Source organism: Bufo bufo, chromosome 7, assembly GCF_905171765.1.
Source record: "Bufo bufo chromosome 7, aBufBuf1.1, whole genome shotgun sequence".
Taxonomy (NCBI): Eukaryota; Metazoa; Chordata; class Amphibia; order Anura; family Bufonidae; genus Bufo; species Bufo bufo.
In genome coordinates, this window is record NC_053395.1 from 232,017,473 (window position 1) to 232,032,146 (window position 14,674).

At 46.2% G+C, this 14,674-nt stretch overlaps 1 protein-coding gene across 1 annotated transcript in view; it reads right to left on the reverse strand.

Annotated features, from left to right (window-relative positions):
* The window catches only part of SEMA5B (semaphorin 5B), a 157,514-nt gene extending 143,288 nt beyond the window's left edge, over nucleotides 1–14,226 (reverse strand). The window contains 2 exon segments of the mRNA XM_040441569.1: nucleotides 12,433–12,487; nucleotides 14,205–14,226. The gene's annotated coding sequence lies outside the window, so the exon portion shown is untranslated.
* Between the last annotated feature and the right edge of the window lie 448 nt (nucleotides 14,227–14,674).

Sequence of the window (14,674 nt, forward strand, 5' to 3'; positions counted from 1 at the left end):
GAATCAGCTATTACAGCTATACTAAATAGCTTGGTGTCAAACAGCAACTGCTGCTGACACATGAAAACTGACTCTTACTCCACCTAGGGCGAGGAACCTCAGTGACACATGCAGTGGATATAAAAAGTCTACACACCCCTGTTAAAATGTCAGGTTTCTGTGATGTAACAAAATGAAACAAAAATCATTTCAGAACTTTTTCCACCTTTAATGTGACCTATAAACTGTACAACTCAATTGAAAAACAAAACTGAAATCTTTTAGGTGGAGGGAAGAAAACAAATATAAAAAAATAATAATATGGTTGCATAAGTGTGCACACCCTTAAACTAATACTTGGTTGAAGCACCTTTTGATGTTATTCCAGCACTCAGTCTTTTTGGGTAGGAGTCTATCAGCATGGCACATTTTGACGACTCTTTGCAAAAACCCTCCAAATCTGTCAGATTGCGAGGGCATCTCCTGGGCACAGCCCTCTTCAGATCACCCCACAGATTGTGAGGGCATCTCCTGGGCACAGCCCTCTTCACATCACCCACAGATTGTGAGGGCATCTCCTGGGCACAGCCCTCTTCAGATCACCCCACAGATTTTCAATCGGACTCAGGTCTGGGCTCTGGCTTGGCCATTCCAAAACTTTCCTCTTCTTCTGGTGAAGCCATTCCTTGGTTGATTTGGATGTATGCTTTGGGTCGTTGTCATGCTGAAAGATGAAGTTCCTCTTCATGTTCAGCTTTCTAGCAGAAGCCTGAAGGTTTTGGGCCAATATTGACTGGTATTTGGGACTGTTCAGAATTCCCTCAGGCTGAAGAAGAACAGCCCCTTGGCATGATGCTGCCCCCACCAGGCTTCACTGTGGGGATGGGGTTCTTTTGGTGAAGGGCAGTGTTGTTTTTGGGCCAAACATATCTTCTGGAATTATGGCCAAAAAGTTCCACCTTGGTTTCATCAGACCATAACACCTTTTCCCACATGCTTTTGGGAGACTTCAGGTGTGTTTTTGCAGAATGTAGCCTGACTTGGATGTTTTTCTTGGTAAGAAAAGGCTTTCGTCTTGCCGCTCTACCCCATAGCCCAGACATATGAAGAATAAGGGAGATTGTTGTCACATGGACCACACGGCCAGGACTTGCCAGATGTTCCTGCAGCTCCTGTAATGTTGCTGTCGGCCTCTTGGTTGCCTCCCAGACCAGTTTTCTTCTCGTCTTCTCATCAGTTTTGGAGGGACGTCCGGTTCTTGGTGATGTCACTGTTATGCCATATCTTCTCCACTTGATGATGACGGTCTCCACTGTGTTCCATGGTAGATCTAATGCCTTGGACATTCTTGTGTCCCCTTCTCCTGACTGATACCTTCTAACAATTAGATCCCTCTGATGGAAGCTCTCTGTGGACCGTGGCTTCTGCTGTAGGATGTGACTAAGAACATTTCAGGAAAGACCAACTAGAGCAGCTGCACTTTATCTGGGGTCAATCAGAGGCCCTTTACATGATGGCCGGTGTATGCTGACTGCGATCTAACAGGATTGTGAATGTGATTGCTTCATTCTGAACACAGCTACAGCCCCAGTTATAAGAGGGTGTGCACACTTATGCAACCACATTATTTTAGTGTTTTTTGTTTTCTTCCCTCCACCTAAAAGATTTCAGTTTGTTTTTCCGTTGAGTTGCACAGTTTATAGGTCACATTAAAGGTGGAAAAAGTTCTGAAATGATTTTTCTTGGTTTAATTTTTCACATCTCAGAAACCTGACATTATAACAGGGGCGTGTAGACTTTTTATATCCACTGTACCTTCCGTCAATGACGGACCCTTGCGCCTTCCTACAATACACACACAGTACTGCGCAAAAGTTTTAGGCAGGGTTGGAAAAATTCTGTACGCAAGAAAATGTTCAAGACGACGCGTTAATGGTTTATCTTTATGAATGGAAACCATGCGATGTGAAAGAAGGAGAGAAAATCCAGTCAGTATCTGGTGTGACCGCCCTCCGCCTCTAGGTAGATATATAGTATACACACATCTATACACCAGTATATTACATACATTATACACTTGTGCACAGTGTTTGAAGGAACTCGGCAGGGAGGTTGTTCCTGACATCCTGGAGAACTAAGCCCAGCTCTTCTGTGGATGTAGGCTTGCTCAGATCCTTCTGCGCCTTTGTGTAATCCCAGACAGACTGGATGGTGCTGAGGGCCATATCCGTAGGTGCAACTATAGCCATGGTAATTGCTGTGGGCCCCAGAGTACTGGATGGAGGGGGGGGGGAAGATACCAATATGGCAGCTTATCGCTACATTGTGTTTTCTAATGTATTGTGCTATTATTCATACCCATAATTACTGCTAATAATGCTGCTATTTTTCTTTTCTTACATTAGGTGGTGAGGCCCCATCTTATTCGGCTATAGGGCCCTGTGAATTATAGTATTTATTTATATTATAGGTTCTAGACCAGGGCAAGGGTTGTAGTTTAAGCCTAGGGTTGTAAGTAAAGGCTGTAGACCTGGGCTAAGGTTGTCGATCAGATTAGAGTTGTACAATGAGGTCATAGAGGAGGATGAGGGTTGTAGTTTTTGGGTTAGAATAACCACCATCATCAGTTTTGCCCTGAGTCTCTGTGCATAGACGGGTCCTATATCATCTCATATTACATACTGGACGCCTCTGGTGGATTCTCGGACGTTATAAAAGACACAGGAAACATCCGATTTCTTAATGAACTTAATCATTTATTATAACGGCTCCCATCATTGCAGGCCAAATACGACTTCCAGAAATTGATTGGAAATTAATTTCCTTTGTGTGCGATAGGAAATGTATTAATTTTACATTTCATCATCATTATGCATACGTTACAAAACCATCACTCAGAGGCATAAAGTCACATTAAATGCTTCAGCTTACAGGAAAAACGTAGCAAGAGGGCATCACATAAAAATAAACGGTAAAACACAAGAAATAAAAGAAACAATAGAAGAAAGAGGTAGAAATAGATAAAAGATTGTAGTATGGCAATGATATAGACATAAAAGATCAATACAGAAAATAGGAATTCAAATGATACAATTCAAAATATAAATATTAAATATCCTAAAAGCATAAAAACCATGTAATAATACAAATTATACGTACAGCGCCATGGAATGAATGGCGCTTTAATAATTCATAATAATAAAATGATACTTTATTTAATAATATTTCATTTCCCTATGAGGAAGTTATGAAGTGCGACGTGCGCTCTGGCGATGTCAGCGACACGTGAAAACAGCGCAATGTTCCTTTCTCTTGTTTTGTCCCATGTACCAAGAGGAAACCTGGTCCCGATTCCCATTCTCAACCCCCCATGATGTCATCTCGCAGGAATCTGTGTGCAGCTGGTTGCCTCTGAAAAGAGCACATCACAGATGGAAAAGACTCGGCCTTGTACATTCACCGCGCGTCTCCGCTCTGCACACAAACATTTATCTTCTGCTTAATTTCATTATTTTTTTTCTATTTTTTATTTTTTTCCTATGAGAACAAAACCCAAACGGAGCGTGCAACAATCCCGAGACTAAAGGAAGCAAAACAAAAAAAGTTTTGTGTGCACACGATAGGCCGGGGGATGGGGGTCCGGTATTCGCCCGCCATCGCCGCCCCACTTTCTCAGGCAGCCATATCAATGCACAAAAGCAGAAGAATGGAAGTGATTATGAGGTTGTAACGAGCCTCGCTCTTGTGCAGCTTTATTATTTCGTCTCCATAATCTTTTCCTTTGTTCTCGGAGCCTTCAGAAGGGACCGGACCCCGTCACAGACAAAGGACAGGGCTATCCGAACCATATGTAGCCCCCACTCCTCCCAGATGAGGGCCCCAAACACTCAATATCCTCACAAGTGATACCAGGACATTATACCTGGAGAACGGGCCGGCTCTCACATCTTCGCCCTCGTTCCTGATCACTCACAGCCGACTCCGCCACTCGCTTTGATCTGTATTCAGCCTTCAGAAATCCGCAGTGACTTGTAATTCCCTTACGATTTCCAGAAGGCGATACGTCGCCATTTATATCGTGAACTGTCCCCGGAGACGCGTGCGAGCAGCTGGTGTCGCTCTTATGTGATCAATGTCTTCCGTATGGAATGCAACCTGCAAACCGCGGACAGCGCAGCGTATATTCATACATGAGGGTTACCGCGGAGTCCCAAAAATCAAACCTGCGGATTATCAGGTGCTCAGGAGTCAGACACAAAGTAACAAAGTAACATTACACAGTAACAAAGTAACATTACACAGTAAAAGTAACATTACACAGTAACAAAGTAACATTACACAGTAACAAAGTAACATTACACAGTAACAAAGTAACATTACACAGTAACAAAGTAACATTACACAGTAACAAAGTAACATTACACAGTAACAAAGTAACATTACACGGTGACAACCACCACATAGTAAAGTAACATTACACGGTAACAAAGTAACATTACACGGTAACAAAGTAACATTACACGGTAACAAAGTAACATTACACAGTAACAAAGTAACATTACACAGTAACAAAGTAACATTACACAGTAACAAAGTAACATTACACAGTAACATTACACAGTAACAAACACCACATAGTAACAAAGTAACATTACACAGTAAGGCATCATGTCCAGGACATGATCTTTTTGTGGGGCCACGGAATGGACCCACGGATGTGGACGGTCCACAGTGTGATGTCTGCATTTTTTGTGGCCCCACTGAAGTGAATGGATCCGCACGTCATCCACCAGAAGTACAGGTTGGATGTAAACCACTATAGGGCCGTGTACACGAGGCCTGAGAAAGTACCAAACACTTGATTTAGAGAAGACTATAATCCGGCCATTCCAATGGGTCAGCAGACGGCGGATATCCGGATGATCACATGGCCACAGTGATGTTCTACAGGGTGAGTATCTTCCACATATTTACTTGGATTATGGGGGGGGGGGGCCCCCTTTCTATCCTCAGGGTCCTACCGGGATTCCTCCAATATTATGGGAGCGGAGACGATACAATCCTGTGAATGAAGATCCCTGGGGAATGGGATTTCGGAAAGATTTCTCAGGGTTATAATCCCCTCCCCCACGTCCTTAGTCCAACACAAGGGAATGAAGACAATAATCCATCAATGCCGGGGGGAGGGTGGCATGATCTTTTTTTTGGGGGGGGGGGGGGGGGGTCACTATATTTAAAAAGGTAGATTTTCTAAAGCTTTATTAAAAGAAACAAAGAAAGTGAGGGATTTGAGGCTGACCGGGCGCTGATGATGTCAGCGAGTTCAGGGTTCTGAAACAATCCCTGGGGTCTATAGTCTCGTCCTAGAGACGAAGCCTCGATGTGAAATCGCCATTTTCTGATAAGCGGACACATGACGGACGGGCTTCTGGCTGACGCTGAACCGTTTAGAATGAGTTCACGATCAGGCGACCTGCACACACTGCGGAATACGTGAGGAGGACACTAAGCTCACCTACACGTTGCGGGATGCCTCTGTGCAGAAACTGACCTGAATTGCGATTTTAAAATTTAATAGCATGTCAATTATGTTTGCGGTTTTAGTTGCGGACTTCACTTTTCAATGGAAGGGCGAGATCTGCGGCAAAACCGCATCAAAACTGCACCACAAACCGCTGATAGACATTGCGGATATGCTGCAAAAGTGCTAATAAATCCGGAAATTCATGTGGATCTTCTGTGCGTCCAGCCGCACCCGTGTGCAGGTGGTCCAAGACCGCGCTGTAATACAATGCGTTAAGTTATAATCCAGCCGGAAAAACCTCCTTCAGTATTATCACAGTTTACAGCGACATTTCAGGCCTATTAGTTATTGGTAAAACACTGCGAAAGGAGCCCGACAAGGATCCGCACCCGACAACACGGGCGGATCACATGCGGGCGGATCGCTCCCCCGGGTATAAACACAAAAACAGTGTTTGGGGGTTTTGAGCATTTCCTCCCATTTAGGCCACTTTATTTTAGTGATTTTTCTCTATTGATTAGATTAAAAAAAATAATAATACAAAAAAAAAAAAAGGACCCGTCTGTAACACATCCAGAAGATACTAAATACTGTACAACATGATCCACGTTATCATCGTTATGGCTGGGTGCAGTAGTCCGCCGAGGGTCTTAGATCTTGGTGCTACAAAAATACGAGATGTTCGAAACTACAAAGATTACAAATCAGAAAACCCCAGATTATCCGTAATCCTATAGCCAAACCGTGGTTCTAATGCCCCATTCCTGTCAGGAGTATTAGGAGCAGCGATAATAGGGGCAACCGAATGTGAGCGCGATTGGGGCCCAGTACACAACATCCGCAAGAGCTAAATAAGGAGTATAAGTGTAACATGTAATAGGAGTATAAATGTATATAATATAGGAGTATGAGTACATGTAATATATAATAGTATGAGTACATGTAATATAGGAGTAGGTTTAACATGGCCGCAGCTTCACTAGTGTCCACAATGCCCCAACTCAGCGCCTGCTCTGCGGATCCAGCATCGAACATCGTCCAGTCCTACCCATACAGTGCGCCCACCATGATGTCAAGAGGCACGTCTGGTACCCACCGCCCCTAGCGGTCTTGCTCTGTACACTCCTTTTTGGCTAAAAATCATATTTCCAATTGGCCTTTATTACAAATATTGAGCTGTTCTGTCACAAAGGGTTAACTGTCTAGCTCTGTGAATGGTACTTTCCCTTTGTGCCAATAACCCTTATCTGTAAACTACCGAGACACTGATTTAAGCCACATTCTCATCAGTAAGATAAGGACTGAGCTGTGATGAGTGTTTATAATGTCAGGGAGCAGAGATAAGGAGCCGTCAGCTCCTGGTCTGACGGAAAAGACAGAAAATCCACAGGCAGCTGGTAGAGCATCTCAGCTCTGTACAGAAAAAAGGGCTCCATATTTTTAATAAAGATCAATTGAAAAAATGATTTTTAGCTCCAAATAAGTACAATGCAATAATGAAAAAAAAATAAAAAAAAAAAAACTTTACTTCAGCTGTTATATGGACCTGTTCCCATGTATGTCAGCGATGCGCGCGCCCCCCCCCCCCCCTCCGCGAGCTATAGGATTACGGATAACCTCGAGTCTTCTGATCCTTTTCACAACTTTTTGTAATCTTTTTAAGTTTTGCACATCTCGTACTTTTTTAGCATCACGATTTAAGAGCGTTGGCGGACTACTGCACCCAGCGATAACGTGGCTCATGTTGTACAGTATTAGCTTCAACTTTATTGTCATTGAGCAAATATACGTAAATCGCCAATGAACACAGCGTCCTTACACCAAGGTATATATAAAGACAATACCGTACATCTAGAACGTCCTCTCCGGGGGTAATACACGGCAGATGTGCCGCAGACCGGCCTCTTATTGTGATCTAATAACGAACAGGCCTGAAGCGTCGCTGTGAAGTAATAATACAGGAGGCCATAGAGCTGACAGGGAAATTTCCCGGTGGGCCGATGCTCAGGGGGCTGCCCGAGTCCTCCTCACAGCCGGCCAGTGGAAGTTTTTCGGGATGTATTTTGTGATGGACTGGGGTATTTGGCTCTGTTGGGGCGGTATAATGTGCCCCAATATGGTATTGCTGGCCCCGCCTACTTGTGCTGGCCCCGCCTTCCAGCAATTTGGGCCCAACTACAAAATGGGGCCACTTTTAATATTTTTTCCAGGGCCACTTTAAATTCCCAGTCCGTCCCTGCAGGAGGCGCCATTTCCAGGGGGATTACTAAATTAACGCATTGTATCGGAGCGCCGTCTTATAGGGAACTGTGCGGGATTGTTGGGTCCCAAAGTGGAAAGGGACAGAAACCCGGCACCAGCCAAAAGCCAACTTACCTAGAGGAGTATGAAGGAGCACCCCGACTTAAACGTCCCGAAATCTGCGACAAAGTCCGCGACAGTAATTCTGCAGCAAACACATACGCGGAATTTAAGTGCGGATTTCGGATTCCAGCCGTACTGGGAAAGGTTTGATTCACAATACAGTCGGACCGTCCAGGGCACTGACAAGATGGCGCTGTGCCCTCAGCTGCCCCCGCTTGCACGCCCGCTTTCATTATTTTTTTTATTCTCGGAGATCTGCTGCAGCCGCCTGTCAGACTTTCCCGAAAGACGCCATAAATCCCGCGACTGCAGACAGACTCTGAAAGGCAACAGCTTCAATTTCAAACGTCAATTTGTTGCAAATGATATTTTATGGGTGTTCTCCACGTGCCGCTCAGGAGAAGAAAGCCAAATTAAAACGGATTACAGCATCCAGCTATCGGCAAAACAATCCTGGCCGGCCGCGGATCGCGACTAATGCCGCTTGTACAGCCATTTATCCCCCGACAGCGCCTCTGACAGAAACACGGCTCTGGATACGGACCAGCAGATTATTCCGTTACTGGTTATATCCATGTCCAGAAAAGCTGGGCGACAACCAATGCAGCCATCAATACAACTCGGAGATGTATCCCTGTGTGACCAGGAGTGACAAGGAAGGAGAGGTACGGCTGCGGATGGATTTACCGTTCCGGAGTCTGGGAAAGCTGGGTGAGACACTCCTGTATGAGCTGCGGTGGACGATGTGGTGGTTTTCACGGCTGAACAGATCTGCGCAATTCCACTGCTCAGAAACATCTGTCTAACAGAAAGGTAACTTCAGTTATGAACATTAGACCACCGCTCTGATGACCCCAGGGGGCCTACAGGGGGGCCCGACCCCAGGGGGCCTACAGGGGGGCCCGACCCCAGGGGGCCTACAGGGGGGCCCGACCCCAGGGGGCCCGACCCCAGGGGGCCGACAGGGGGGCCCGACCCCAGGGGGCCTACAGGGGGGCCCGACCCCACGGGGCCTACAGGGGGGCCCGACCCCACGGGGCCTACAGGGGGGCCGACCCCACGGGGCCTACAAGGGGGGCCCGACCCCAGGGGGCCTACAAGGGGGGCCCGACCCCAGGGGGCCTACAGGGGGGCCCGACCCCAGGGGGCCGACAGGGGGGCCCGACCCCAGGGGGCCGACAGGGGGGCCCGACCCCACGGGGCCGACAGGGGGGCCCGACCCCACGGGGCCTACGGGGCGGCATAACATAAAGGTGTTACATTCATTTGATAGGGCGCCATGTAATACCCCGTTTCTCCTACACTTGCGCTATAGCCGATTGCTGTGGGTGCACCTTTAGAGAACTGCCCAGAAGTGACAACCCCTTTAATATTAGGCTCTCAACAACCAATGCCACAGCCCCCCCTCAGATTATTAGTGTCCAGCCCCCCCTCAGATTATTGGTGTCCGGCCCCCCCTCAGATTATTGGTGTCCGGCCCCCCCTCAGATTATTCGTGTCCAGCCCCCCTCAGATTATTCGTGTCCAGCCCCCCTCAGATTATTCGTGTCCAGCCCCCCTCAGATTATTCGTGTCCGGCCCCCCCTCAGATTATTGGTGTCCGGCCCCCCCTCAGATTATTCGTGTCCAGCCCCCCTCAGATTATTCCTGTCCAGCCCCCCTCAGATAGCACTATTTGCTTGTCCTCTTTCCTTTTCACAATGATGGATAATAAGGCGCGGGGACAATCTTCACGGATATTCTGCCCTTCGCGGCGGTGGCTCGGCGTCCTGCCCTCTCCCCACTTCGGCCACAGCCGTTTTCATTTTCATAATATACTTTGTCTTTTTTACTGCTTCAATTACAGATATAATCCCAGAAATACAATTCCACAATAATCCGCCGCCATTTCCAGAGTAATATATCTTTTATTTATCACGCGGGAGAAGCGTCCGGCGAGCGGCGCCATTATTTCAGATTGCTTCTTTAATAGCAACATTAAGTAGAGCCCCAGGTATTACAGGAGACAATCACCGCATCTTCAAGATGCAGGAATCCCATCTGAGCCGCCATCACACCGCCGCGCAAACGAAAAAATTGGATTTCATAAAGGATTGGGTCACCCTAACCGTGGGTCAGCGCAGCTTTGAAGGTCGCCATGACGCCTCGGATAAGGAGGAGCGAGCGCTGAAGTGGCCATCATCTCAGTACCGCAGCCGCCGCGCACAGATACCGGACCGAGGAGGCCGATTACTGATGTACAGAGACCCCCGTATATCTCCTCTCTATCCAATATGGCGGATTAAAGGGGAATTCTACCTCCACTTATTACAGAGAATATAATATGGAGCAAATGATTCCCGAGCACAGAAGCTTACGCTCTACCAGGCGATGAATGTGTCAATGGAAGACGAAGCCGCCTGGGGATCCCCCCGCATAGACCAACATGACAGCCTGGGCGCTTCGACTGAGATCTGTGGTACAGTTGGCGCCAGTGATGAGAAGCACCCCGAGGCCTTACTCCCTGTACATAATCATATTCATGCATCAGGGGGCTCTGGATGAGCTTTGGACCCCTCCTACGTAGTTACCGGCCGATCTATATGGAGGTGATTGGGGTACACCGGGATCTGTGGGATGGGAATATCCATGGTTGGGCGGCCCCTGCAGCTCATTCATCTCCGAGTGGAGCTGCGTACACAAAACCAGTCACATTCCAAATTCCTAAACATTGTAGATTTCTTATAGAACCACAAACAAGGTCCAATCAGCCGCCCCGGCGCCTTTGTTCTGGACTCCCCTACCCAGGATGCACCGCGGAGGTAGGTGACCCACCCCGTCCTTCAACGCTCCCTGTGTTTGACAAGCCGAAGAATTGCCAATGAGGCCCCAATTTGCAGGACAATGGGGCGAGTCGTGGCAGAGGATCCCGGGTCCCTAATGCACCGTGCAGGCTCCATAGAGGAACTTCATAATGTGCCCCTCTTAATTATTCGGGCGGGGGCCCTCGCTTCATTAACTCTTTCCCATGCTGCTCTCTTTTCTAATGTTTGTAAATATACATTAACTGTGTCAATCCCAGAGGACAGAACAGAAAGGGGCACTGGAGGCGACTTACAGGAGGGGGGGTCCTTATAACAGTCCTGGACAGACATACAGCAACAATCAGCTGCACAATAAGAAATGCTGCGACCCTCTAAGGCCGGGGCTACACGGCAGCGCGTCCGCGGTGTCGCACCCACTGGAGGGATGTTTGCAGTGCGACACCATAGACTATCATTGCAATAAGTGACACCGTGGAGCCCTAGCCTAACACACCTTGTCATTCAATTTTCACCCTTTTCAAGATCTCTGCTTGCTGCTAGAGAATTAGAACAGGTGACTTTGTATCCAGAGAGACTGAAGACCCCTCCTGACCTAATCCTCCTCCTCTGTGTTTGTTACAATGTATCAGCGCTAAACAGAACAGCAGCACAAATCTCTCTCCTGCACTGATACACTGGAACAAGCTCATCAGCAGTGAGAGCCGGACCGGGTCAGGACAGTTCTGAATGTAAGCAATGAAAATGACAGCAAGCAGAGATCTTGTGGAAACTGAAACATGAATTAGGTTAGTAGGTTCAGAAGGCAATAATTAAAGGGGTTTGCAGGAGTTGTAAGTAAGGCTCCTTTCACACTAGCGTTTCCAATTCCGCTATTGAGATCCGTCATAGGGTCTGAAAAGCGGAAGAAAACGCTTCAGTTTTGTCCACATTCATTGTCAGTGGGGACAAAACTGAATGAAATGGAAGTCACCAGAATGTATTCCGTTCCGTTTGGTTGCACTCCCATCACGGACAGAATAACTCTGCAAGCAGCGCGATGTGGTGCGGAGCAAGACTGATCCGTCCTGACACACAATGTAAGTCAATGGGGACGGATCCGTTTTCTCTGACACAATAGAAAACGGATCCATTCCCCATTGACTTTCAATGGTGTTCATGGCGGATCCGTCATGGCTATAGAAGACATAATACAACCGATCCGTTCATGACGGACGCATGCGGTTGTATTATGGTAACAGAAGCCGCGTACACACGGTACATCCCTGACATGTGGCCCTGGGTAACGTGCGGACCATAGGGACATCACATTCTGCAGTCAAGGCCTAAAGCCATTGCTGGCCTGTGACCGCGTCCATAATCCATTGGCCTCTTTTCTAAATTGTATCTGTTTCTGGGAAAGCTGGGTGACAGCCGCTACGATCAGTCTCACAATGTGCAGAGTATTAGCCGGCGTTCCTGCAGTCCTGAAGGGAAGCCACAGAGGCAATGACGGTGACATGACGACGCTCATCGGTATAACGGCCCAGATCTCACACCGCACGACCGGGGGGAGAACCCAGGAGAACCGAGTGATGGAACAAGACTACAGAATACAGAACATCACAGAATCCGCCTGTAGACCATGGTCACCTGCGATAAAAACAGACGACCTAATATCTGACAAATCCATGAACCTCAGAGCTCACAATCACTTCACACGTCACTAAGTAATATAATCCTATGATGAGCAACAATGTAACAGAACAGAACACAGCAACTTACCAGCACAGCATCACTGGACGCTCCTCACCACCGCCGCCAGGGGGACCAGAGAGACCTGAGGAGAGAGAAGACCCCCAATCAGATACCAGCCACACACAGACCCCCGTTCATTATTAAATATCCCAACCAGTAAGAAAATACCTACATTATACCAGCTGTACATATATAATTCTATACAGGAGATGCCCAGGTTATACCAGCTGTACATATATAATTATATACAGGAGATGCCCAGGTTATACCAGCTGTACATATATAATTATATACAGGAGATGCCCAGGTTATACCAGCTGTACATATATAATTATATACAGGAGATACCCGGGTTATACCAGCTGTACATATATAATTATATACAGGAGATGCCCAGGTTATACCAGCTGTACATATATAATTATATACAGGAGATGCCCAGGTTATACCAGCTGTACATATATAATTATATACAGGAGATGCCCGGGTTATACCAGCTGTACATATATAATTATACACAGGAGATGCCCAGGTTATACCAGCTGTACATATATAATTATATACAGGAGATACCCAGGTTATACCAGCTGTACATATATAGTGATATACAGGAGATACCCAGGTTATACCAGCTGTACATATATAATTATATACAGGAGATGCCCAGGTTATACCAGCTGTACATATATAATTATATACAGGAGATGCCCAGGTTATATCAGCTGTACATATATAATTATATACAGGAGATGCCCAGGTTATACCAGCTGTACATATATAATTGTATACAGGAGATACCCAGGTTATACCAGCTGTACATATATAATTATATACAGGAGATGCCCAGGTTATACCAGCTGTACATATATAATTATATACAGGAGATGCCCGGGTTATACCAGCTGTACATATATAATTATATACAGGAGATGCCCAGGTTATACCAGCTGTACATATATAATTATATACAGGAGATGCCCAGGTTATACCAGCTGTACATATATAACTATATACAGGAGATGCCCAGGTTATACCAGCTGTACATATATAATTATATACAGGAGATGCCCGGGTTATACCAGCTGTACATATATAATTATATACAGGAGATGCCCGGGTTATACCAGCTGTACATATATAATTATACACAGGAGATGCCCAGGTTATACCAGCTGTACATATATAATTATATACAGGAGATACCCAGGTTATACCAGCTGTACATATATAGTGATATACAGGAGATACCCAGGTTATACCAGCTGTACATATATAATTATATACAGGAGATGCCCAGGTTATACCAGCTGTACATATATAATTATATACAGGAGATGCCCAGGTTATATCAGCTGTACATATATAATTATATACAGGAGATGCCCAGGTTATACCAGCTGTACATATATAATTGTATACAGGAGATACCCAGGTTATACCAGCTGTACATATATAATTATATACAGGAGATGCCCAGGTTATACCAGCTGTACATATATAATTATATACAGGAGATGCCCGGGTTATACCAGCTGTACATATATAATTATATACAGGAGATGCCCAGGTTATACCAGCTGTACATATATAATTATATACAGGAGATGCCCAGGTTATACCAGCTGTACATATATAACTATATACAGGAGATGCCCAGGTTATACCAGCTGTACATATATAATTCTATACAGGAGATGCCCGGGTTATACCAGCTGTACATATATAATTATATACAGGAGATGCCCGGGTTATACCAGCTGTACATATATAACTCTATACAGGAGATGCCCGGGTTATACCGGTAGGTGCACATTAGGTGGGTATTGGGGCCTCTCTTTCTACCCTGTGAACACTCGGCACAGATTTCCGGATTTTCCTTCCCACGTTCCCCGGCTGTTTATCTTGGGTTCGCTCTGATATATTCTGGGAAGTTCGCGGTTTCTGTTGTTGTATTCCCTTTGGAGATTTCTCTGGTTACAACGATCCCACAGTTTGTTGCCAAGTTTATACGGGGTTAATAAGACTGATATACAAAATATCTGAAGATCAGGACGAGGAATCACTATTGATACACAAGGACTGCGCTTCTACATAGGAGGTACTTCTAGCTCTGTGCATCCTGAGCTGCCTGGTTCATGAACTGACCTGCTGCTCTACAGGTGGGGAGGTGAATATAATAACCCAGAGGCCACTCGGGGTCTGTGGGAAGCAGAGCGACATTCCCACTGGATTCGGATAAAGGAACGTGACCCGTTTTTGGTTTTAGCAT